General features: G+C 37.0%; 1 non-coding gene across 1 annotated transcript; it reads right to left on the bottom strand.

Moving 5' to 3' along the window:
- Positions 1-102: 102 nt before the first annotated feature.
- LOC116581385 lies at positions 103-206 on the bottom strand. Its single transcript, XR_004282043.1, has one exon. It is a non-coding gene; the product is annotated as a U6 spliceosomal RNA (small nuclear RNA).
- Between the last annotated feature and the right edge of the window lie 9,060 nt (positions 207-9,266).

The raw sequence follows: 9,266 nt of genomic DNA, 5'->3' as shown, positions 1-9,266 counted from the left end.
ACCTGCAAATATACAATTATACATTGCAATGCAAATACAATGCAAATATACATTATTACTAACTATAGTCACCAAGCTTACCTTATATCCTATGACTTATTTAAAAAGATGGAATGCTTCCTGAATTTACGTGTCATCCTTGTGTAGAGGCCATGCTAATCTCTGTATCATTCCAATTTTAGTATATGTATTGCTGAGGTGAGTACTTTTTTCCCCCAATTTTCAGCTTTATTGATATATAATTGATAAAATTGTGTTTTAAATTGTACAAACATGATGATTTGACACATTACGCTTTGTGAAACGATTACCACAATCAGGTTAATTAACCCATCGAGGCCATATGCTATCACTATTTTTCTTTCCTAGAAGAAAGGATACTAGAACTCTCCTTATTTCTTCTTCTTTTTTTTATATTGGAGTATAACTGACATTTAACACCCTATTAGTTTCAGGTGTACAACATAATGATTTGATTTTTGTATACTTTGTGAAATAATCACCACAGTAAGTCTCATTAACATCCAACATCACACATAGTTATAATGTTTTGTTTTTTGATGAGAACATTTTTTTCCTTTAAAAAAAACCTGGGTGGCTCACTTGGTTAAGCATCTCAGGTCATAATCCTGGGGTCCTTGGATGGAGTCCCACATTTCTTTCCCTTGCCTCACTCCAGCTTGTGCTCTCTCTCTCTTGCTCACTGTCTCTCTCAAATAAATAAAATAAAATAAAAACAAAAGAAGTGTCTGTTAGCCATTTGTATGTCTTCTTTGGAGAAATGTCTGCTCATGTCTTCTGCCCATTTTTTGATGTGATTATCTGTTTTTTAAGTGTTGAGTTTGAGGAGTTCTTTATAGATCTTGGATATCAGCCCTTCATCTGTAGCGTCATTTGTGAATATCTTCTCCCATTCCGTGGGTTGCCTCTTTGTTTTCTTAACTATTTACTTTGCTGTGCAGAAACTTTTGATCTTGGTGAAGTCCCAAAAGTTCATTTTTGCTTTTGTTTCCTTTGCCTTTGGAGACATGTCTTGAAAGAAATTGCTGTGACCAATGTCGAAGAGGTTACTGCCTATGTTCTCCTCTAGGATTTTGATAGATTCCTGCCTCACGTTGAAGTCTTTTTTTTTTTTTTTTTTAAGATTTTATTTACTTACTAGACAGACAGAGATCACAAGTAAGCAGAGAGGCAGGAACAGAGAGCCCGATGCAGGGCTCGATCCCAGGACTCTGGGATCGTGACCTGAGCTGAAGGCAGATGCTTTAACCCACTGAGACACCCAGGCACCCCCTCATGTTGAAGTTTTTTATCCATTTCGAGTTTATCTTTGTGTATGGTGTAAGAGAATGGTCGAGTTTCATTCTTCCACACAAAGCTATCCAGTTTTCCCAGCAGTTGAAGAGACTTTTTCCCACTATATATTTTCTCCTGCTTTGTTGAAGATTAGTTGCAGGTCCATATCTGGACTCTCTATTCGGTTTCACTGGTGTGTGTCTGTTTTTCAGCCAGTACAATGCTGTCTTGGTGATCACAGCTTTGTAGTAAAGCTTGAAACCAGGCAATGTGATGTCCCCATTTTGTTTTTCTTTTTCAACATTTTCTTAGCAATTCGGGGTCTCTTCTGGTTCCATACAAATTTTAGGATTGTTTGTTCAAGCATTCTGAAAAATGCTCGTGGAATTTTTATTGGGATGGTATTGAAAATATTGATTTCTCTGAACAGTATAGACATTTTAACAATGTTTATTCTTCTGATCCATGAGCGTGGAATGCTTTTCCGTCTTCTTGTGTCTTCTTCAATTTCTTTCATGAGTGTTCTGTAGTTCCTTGAGTACAGATCCTTTATCTCTTTGGTTAGGTTTATTCTCAGGTATCTTATGGTTCTTGGTGCTATAGTAAATAGAATCAATTCTCTAACTTTCCTTTCTATATTTTCATTGTTAGTGTATAAGAAAGCAACTAATTTCTGTACATTGATTTTGTATCCTGTCACATTACTGAATTGTAGTATGAGTTCTAGTAATTTGGGGATAGAGTCTTTTGGGTTTTCCATATAAAGTATCATGTCATCTGCAAAGAGAGAGAGTTTTCATAATCATTAGCTATCAGGGAGATTCAAATCAAAACCACATTAAGATACCCACTTACCCCAGTTAGAATGGCCAAAATTAACAAGACAGTAAACGACAAGTGTTGGAGAGGATATGGAGAAAGGGGAACACTCTTACACTGTTGGTGGAAATGCAAGTTGGTGCAGCCACTTTGGAAAACAGTATGGAGATTCCTTGAGAAATTCGAAATAGAGCTACCCTATGACTCTGCAATTGCACTACGCGGTATTTACAACAAAGATACAGTTGTAGCGAAAAGAAGGGCCGTCTGTACCCCAATGTTCATAGCAGCAATGGCCACAGTTGCCAACTGTGGAAAGAGCCAAGATGCCTTTCAACAGATGAATGGATAAAGAAGATATGATCCACACATACGTTGGAGTATTATGCCTCCATCAGAAAGGATGAATACCCAACTTTTGTATCAACATGGATGGGACCAAAGGAGGATTAAAACAATGAATCTTGGAACACTAAAAAAATAAAATAAAATAAAATAAAGTAAAATAAAAACAAAAGAAAAAACCCCAACCTAACCTCCCATTTTAGTATCATTGATATCCCCAAACTGCACAGATTTAATGTACAGAATTTGATGAGTTTGGACATATATGTACACCCATGGAACTATTACCACCAATCATCAATTCCTCTTCTTTACTCCTCAACAATGCTCTGAAGCATGGCATTTCTTAACTACTTCCACAATTCATACAAGTCCTTCCTTCTTAGTATGGATCCTTTAAAAAAAAATTTGTTTAAGTAGGCTCTATGTCCAGCATGGAGCCCAATGTAGGGCTTGAACTCACAACCCTGAGATCAAGTCCTGGGCTCAAGACGCAAGCTGAGATCAAGAGTTGGGCACTTAACTGACTGATCCACCCATGCACCCCAGTATGGATCCTTTTTTTGAAATTACTTAAGGCAAAATTAGTATGTTTGAGAAAGTTTTCCTTGCAGACATATATGATGAGAACTTTTAAGACCTATTCTTTTAGCAACTTTCAAATATGAAACAATGTTATTGACTATAGTCACCATGCTGTACATGACATTCATATGACTTATTTAATGACTGGGAGTTTGTACCTCTTGACCCCCTTCACTCATTTTACTCACTCCTTTATCTCCCCTCCTCTTAGGCAACAACCGATCTATTCCCTGTATCTACGAGTTTTGTTTTATTTGTTCATTTTTTTGTTGGTTTTTTTTTTTTTTTTGGATTTCACATTTAAGTGAAATCATACAGTATTTGTCTTTTGTCTTTCTCTGCTTCACTTACTATTCACTTAGCATAACGCCCTCAAGGTCTATTCATATTGTTGTGGATGGCAAGATTTCCATTTTTTGGTGCCTGAATAACATTCCATTGTATATATACACCACATCTTCTTAACCCATTTATCCACTGGCTAACAGTTTGTTCTGTATCTTGGCTATTGTAAATAATGCTGCGAGGAACACAGGGATACATACTCCTTTTTGAATTAGTGTTTCCGTTTTCTTCAGATAGATGTCCAGCTGGATCGTATGCTAGTTCTGTTTTTAATTCTTTGTGGAATCTCCATGCTGTTTACTGTATTGGCTGCACCAATTTACATTCCCACCAACAGTGCACAATTGTTCTCTTTTCTCCACATCCTCACCAACACTTGTTATTTTTTGTCTTTCGATAATAGCCATTCTGACACATGTGTGGTGACATCTCATTGTGGTTTGATTTCTATTTCCCTGATGATTAGTGATGTTGAATATATTTTCATGTGTATGTCGGAATCTGTATGTCTTCTTGGAGAAAATGTCTATTTGGCTCCTCTGCCCATATTCCAATGCCCAAGGACAGCCAGAGTCTCCATTTTGTAAATAATATCTCCACAAACTCTAGTCCTAAACTATGATTTGTTGCTTATGTAAGGCACAAAGTAACTTTGTCATAGAGAGTGAAAAGAAGGAAAAGGGAAAAAAAAAAGGAAGAGGAAACTGAGGGGAAAGTAAAGTAGCAATTATATTTGGTTTTTTCAAATATATTGTATTTTTTCAATTTTCTTTTTAAAAATTTCTTCTTTATTCCAGTATAGTTAATATACAATGTTAAATTAATTTCAGGGGTAATTAATATAGTGATTAATAGAGTGATTCAACAATTCTGTTCTGTTCTGGTGTTCATCAAGATAAGTGTACTCTTTAATCCCCTTCACCTATTTCACCCATCTCCTGCCATCACCCTGCCCTCTGGTAACCATCTGTTCTCTTCAGTTAAGAGTCTATTTTTTTAGTTTTTCTTTTTCCCCTTTGTTTTGTTTCTTAAATTCCACATATGAGTGAAATCGTATGGTATTTGTCTTTTTCTGATTGACTTATTTTGCTTAGCATTATACTCTCTAGCTCCAACCATGTTGTTGCAAATGGCAATATTTCATTCTTTTCTATGGCTGTATAGAAATTATATGTATATATATATCCCCCACATATTCTTTATCTATTCATCTATCAATGGACACTTGGGCTGTTTCCATACTTTCGTTATTGTAAGTAATGCTACAATAAACATTGGGGTGCATATATCCTTTTGAATTTTTGTGTTCTCTGGTAAATACCTGATAGTGCGATTACTGGATCATATGGTAGTTCTATTTTTAATTTTTTGAGGAACCTACATACTGTTTTCCACAGTGGCTGTACCAGATTGCATTCCCATCAATAGTCCATGAGAGTTCCTTTTTCTCTCATCCTTGTCAACACCTGTTGTTTCCGGTGTTACTCATTTCAGCCATTCTGGCAGGTGTGAGGTGGTATCTTATTATAGTTTTGATTTGTATTTCCCTGATGATGAGTGATGTTGAGCAGTTTTCACGTGTCTGTTGGCCATCTGTGTGTCTTCTTTGGAAAAATGTCTATTTGTATCTTCTGCTCATTTCTTTACTGGATTTGTGTGTGTGTGTGTGTTGAGTTTGATAAGTTCTTTATAGATTTTTGGATAAGAACCTTTCATCAGATTTGTCATTTCCAAATATCTTCTCCCATTCCAAAGGTTGCCTTTTAGTTTTGTTGATTGTTTCCTTTGCTGTGCAGAAGCTTTTTGTCTTGATGAAGTCCCTGATTTCTTTCTTTGCTTTTGATTCCCTTGCCCCCAGAGACGTGTCTAGTAAGAAGTTGCCACAACCAAGGTCAGAGAGGTTGCTGCCCTTGTTCCCTCTAGGATTTTGATGGTTTCCTATCTCACGTTTAGTCTTTCATTCCTTTTGAATTTATTTTTGTGTATGGTGTAAAAAAGTGGACCACTTTCATTGCGGTTTTGATTTGCATTTTCCTGATACTAAGTGATGTTGAGTGAAAATTTTCAAATTACATACAACTTGTAACTTCACCCATTTTTGATTGGCACATTTACATGGTCTTTGAATGCAGTATAATTATTTTTTGCACATGTAAAGATGACATCAAGCTATTACCTGGTGCTGTTTGACTGTTATTTGCCACCACTGAGGGGGAGGAGAGGGCCTGACCTACTACCAGGGTTTGCATTCTGCTATAGTTATGAAGAAAACAGTTGTTTCTTGGGGCGCCTGGGTGGCTCAGTGGGTTAAAGCCTCTGCCTTTGGCTCAGGTCATGATCTCAGGGTCCTGGGATTGAGCCCCGCATCGGGCTCTCTGCTTGGTGGGGAGCCTGCTTCTTCCTCCTCTCTCTGCCTGCCTTTCTGCCTATTTGTGATTTCTGTCTATCAAATAAATAAAATCTTAAAAAAAAAGAAAAGAAAACAGTTGTTTCCCTATCCTTGGTACATATGCTTTTCAGTCTTGACAACCAATTTTCAGATTTGGAGATGGTCTGCTCATAGAATATAGAAAGTCCTGGGTGGAGGTGGCCCATCCATGGGAACAGGAGGTAGCTAGATGGAGTGGCTGGCTGGCACAGGTTACCTGGCAAGGTTCTTCCCTTCCCTACATTCAAGGATAGCAATACCTGTAAAAATCATGAGAGGGAATTTTATAGTACATTTCATCAAAATGGGAGGAAGTCTATTCAATACATTTTCAGCACCATAGCACATGGAAAAGTGGGCACTCTGAAAAGGAAGCTTATTGCCTTTTTTATATCCTAAAATGACACTTCCTATAATAAAAATACAGATAAAGGAAAAGAATAAAAATTAAAAACTTTTATTCTACATGCTCAGGGATAAACATGGTTAATACTTTTGTGTTTGTCCATCTAAAGTATTATCTGTGTGTATACACACACGTACATAAAAAACTTTTTTTCGGACATGAGCTCATTTCAGTTACCAATATAATAACCTTAAAATCCTTTCAAATCAGTAAGTCTAGTGCACAATTTTAATGGTTTCTTTACAATAGCTTTTAAACATGCTCAAAATCCTTCTATCTTAAAAATCTTCTCTCACAATACGCCAATAGGTATCATTCTTAATATCCAGTAGTTAATATTTGAGCTATCTTCCCTTTCCTAAAGAACTTAAAGAGTTATCTGCATTTCCTTCTCAGTTTCCAGTCTGTCAATTTCCAGTCTGTGGCATAAGGTAGATAGAGGCTGTCTACCTTCTATAGAAAATGTTTTCATGAAAGTCACACATGATCTCCTTCCCGTCAAATGCTATGAAAATCTCCCTCTGATTATTTACCCACTTTCTGGCAGCATCTGACACCGCTGTCTACTCTGTCCCTTTTGAAAATTTTTCTTTGGTTCTTGTGACCTATACTCTTTTGGGTTTCCTGGGACCTCTGATCACTCTTGGTTGGTTTTTCGTGAGGGATCCTCATCCTTGGAATGCTGGTGTTCCTCTGTGCTCTGCCTGGGCACTTCTCTCACTCCTTATTCCCTCTGGGGGAATTTCAAGCATTCCCCTGGCATCAGCTGTGTACCAGTGGACGGTCCCCCAATCTATCCTGTGGGGCAGACCTCTCCCCAGACTACCACACTCACATAGACAACTGGCTCTTGGACACAGAAGTAGCTGCAAGTTTCACAGGCATCTCCAACTCATCTTTTAAAAGCAAACAACAATTTCTTGCATGGTCTGCCCCTGTTCTGCCTCTCCTCCACGTTTCCTACCTCAGTGAATGATGACGTCATTTAGCAGTTGTCATGTGAGAACCTGGCTGAGTCTGAAGTCATCTTGCACTCCTCTTCTTCTCCAGCCAGATAACCATCAACTTGTCCCCATTTCGCCTCTAAATATCACTTGGATTTACCCAATTCTCTTCATTCTCATTGCCATTACCCTATTTCATGCTCTTTCTAACTCATCGTCTTTCCAACAAAAATGATAATATTTTGGATATATTTGGTAAAATAAAATAGATTATTAAAATTAATTTTATCTGGTTTTTCCTGCTTTTTAAACGCGGCTACTAGGAAATTTAAACTCACATATATTATATGTGTCATATTTCTACTGACCTATACTCAGAATAACTCTCAAGCTTCTTTTTGTATTACTTGAGATTTGCTTTTAAGTTCTACTCAGTTGAGGAAATATAAACATTCAATTAATCCACAGTGTGATTTTGGGTTAACTGGCTTAATGGCTTAACAGCATTTCAAAGTTTATTATCTCTCTCTCTCTCCCCTTCCTCCCTCCCTCCCTCCCTCTACCCATTCCAAATAAAAATGCCTCTGTCCATTCATATTCTTCTCTGTATATAGTATAATTCAGGTAGGTTTTATTATATGGTGTAATGATTTCATTACATGTCTGTCCTTCCATTATACTGTAAACTCTTCATGTCTTCATCTTCCTTGCATTCCCCAAATCCAGTAGGTTCCTCTAATATTGTAGCAGCTATCCATGTATATAGTTTGAAGGTATCATTCTAAACAACCAGGGCCCGAAAACTTGAATGACTTTTGCTTATTTTAGGCAAGACACTGTCATATATTACTCTCTTATAGCTAGTATTTCCTCCCTAAAATGGGCACTTTTTTTTACTTATAAAAGTAATATCTGGCACACTTTCAAATAATGCAGAAACATATAACATAGAAAATGGCAGTCCTCTGGGAAAGCCCAGGGTCAGAACTTGGATCTTGGTATCCTTCAGCGTCACTTTCAAGGCACTCTGGTCTACTCTGCTCTAGGGGGCAGACTTGAGCTGACTTTGGGATAAGTGACATGCAACACCGAGAAACCTGTGGCAGACTGATGACAAAACCACGACCCTTACTTTCAAATCGAGAGAACTGTAGCATTTCTTATCAAAACTCTTGGAGGTTGGATTAAGCAAAATAAATAGTGGGTAATTTTTGTGATTTAGAATATATCTAAAGCTACATTTTCATGAAGGAAGGTGACACCCTGGTTGTAACTATGGGGCACAAAAGGAAAAAAAAAGGGCTTAAAATACTGTGTAGATGATTTGCATTTGCATTTGGTACAATGGGAACTTTTAAACCGGTAAAGGGGGGGGGCGACTGTAAATTCTGATTTTCTCTTTGGAGTTTTAAATATCCTACTCTAACCTTGGAATATAGATTGCTGTTTGAGCTGAACTTCTGCTATAGCTTTGGAGCCAGTTACCACATTAATTGGTGAACACATTTCTGCCCCATCTGCACATAGGCTGTATGAGGCAAAACAAACAAACAAACAAACAAAAAAAACGAAAAAAACCCACAATAGTGAATGAGAACCCTTGTGCAATGTTGATTGGAATGCAAATTGGCGTAGCCACTATGGAAAATAGTATGGAGATGACTCAAAAAATGAAAACTAGAACTACTATATGATTCAGTAGTTCCACTTCTGGGTATTTATCCAAAGGAAATGAAAACACTAACTTGAAAGGATGTCTGCACCCCCATATTTATTGAAACATTATTTTGCAATAGCAAGACATAGAAACAACATGTTAGATGAATGAATAGATAAAACAGATGTGATATCTATCTATCTACAATGGAGTATTATTTAGCCATAAAAAGAAGGAACTCTTGTCATTTGTGACAACATGAGTGTGTCTTGAGAGGTTACGCTAAGTGAAATAACTCAGACAGAGAAAGACAAAAACCATATGATCTCATTTATATATGGATTATTAAAAAACAAAAAAAAAGCCCCAACTACTGATGACTATAGTCAGCAAAATTGTATTGCATATTTGAAAAAATAGATCTCAAATGTTCTCATCAAA

This window comes from Mustela erminea, chromosome 1 (genome assembly GCF_009829155.1).
Source record: "Mustela erminea isolate mMusErm1 chromosome 1, mMusErm1.Pri, whole genome shotgun sequence".
In the NCBI taxonomy this organism is placed as follows: Eukaryota; Metazoa; Chordata; class Mammalia; order Carnivora; family Mustelidae; genus Mustela; species Mustela erminea.
The sequence above is the reverse complement of the archived record's forward strand: the minus strand, read 5'-3'. Positions and strand labels throughout refer to the sequence as shown.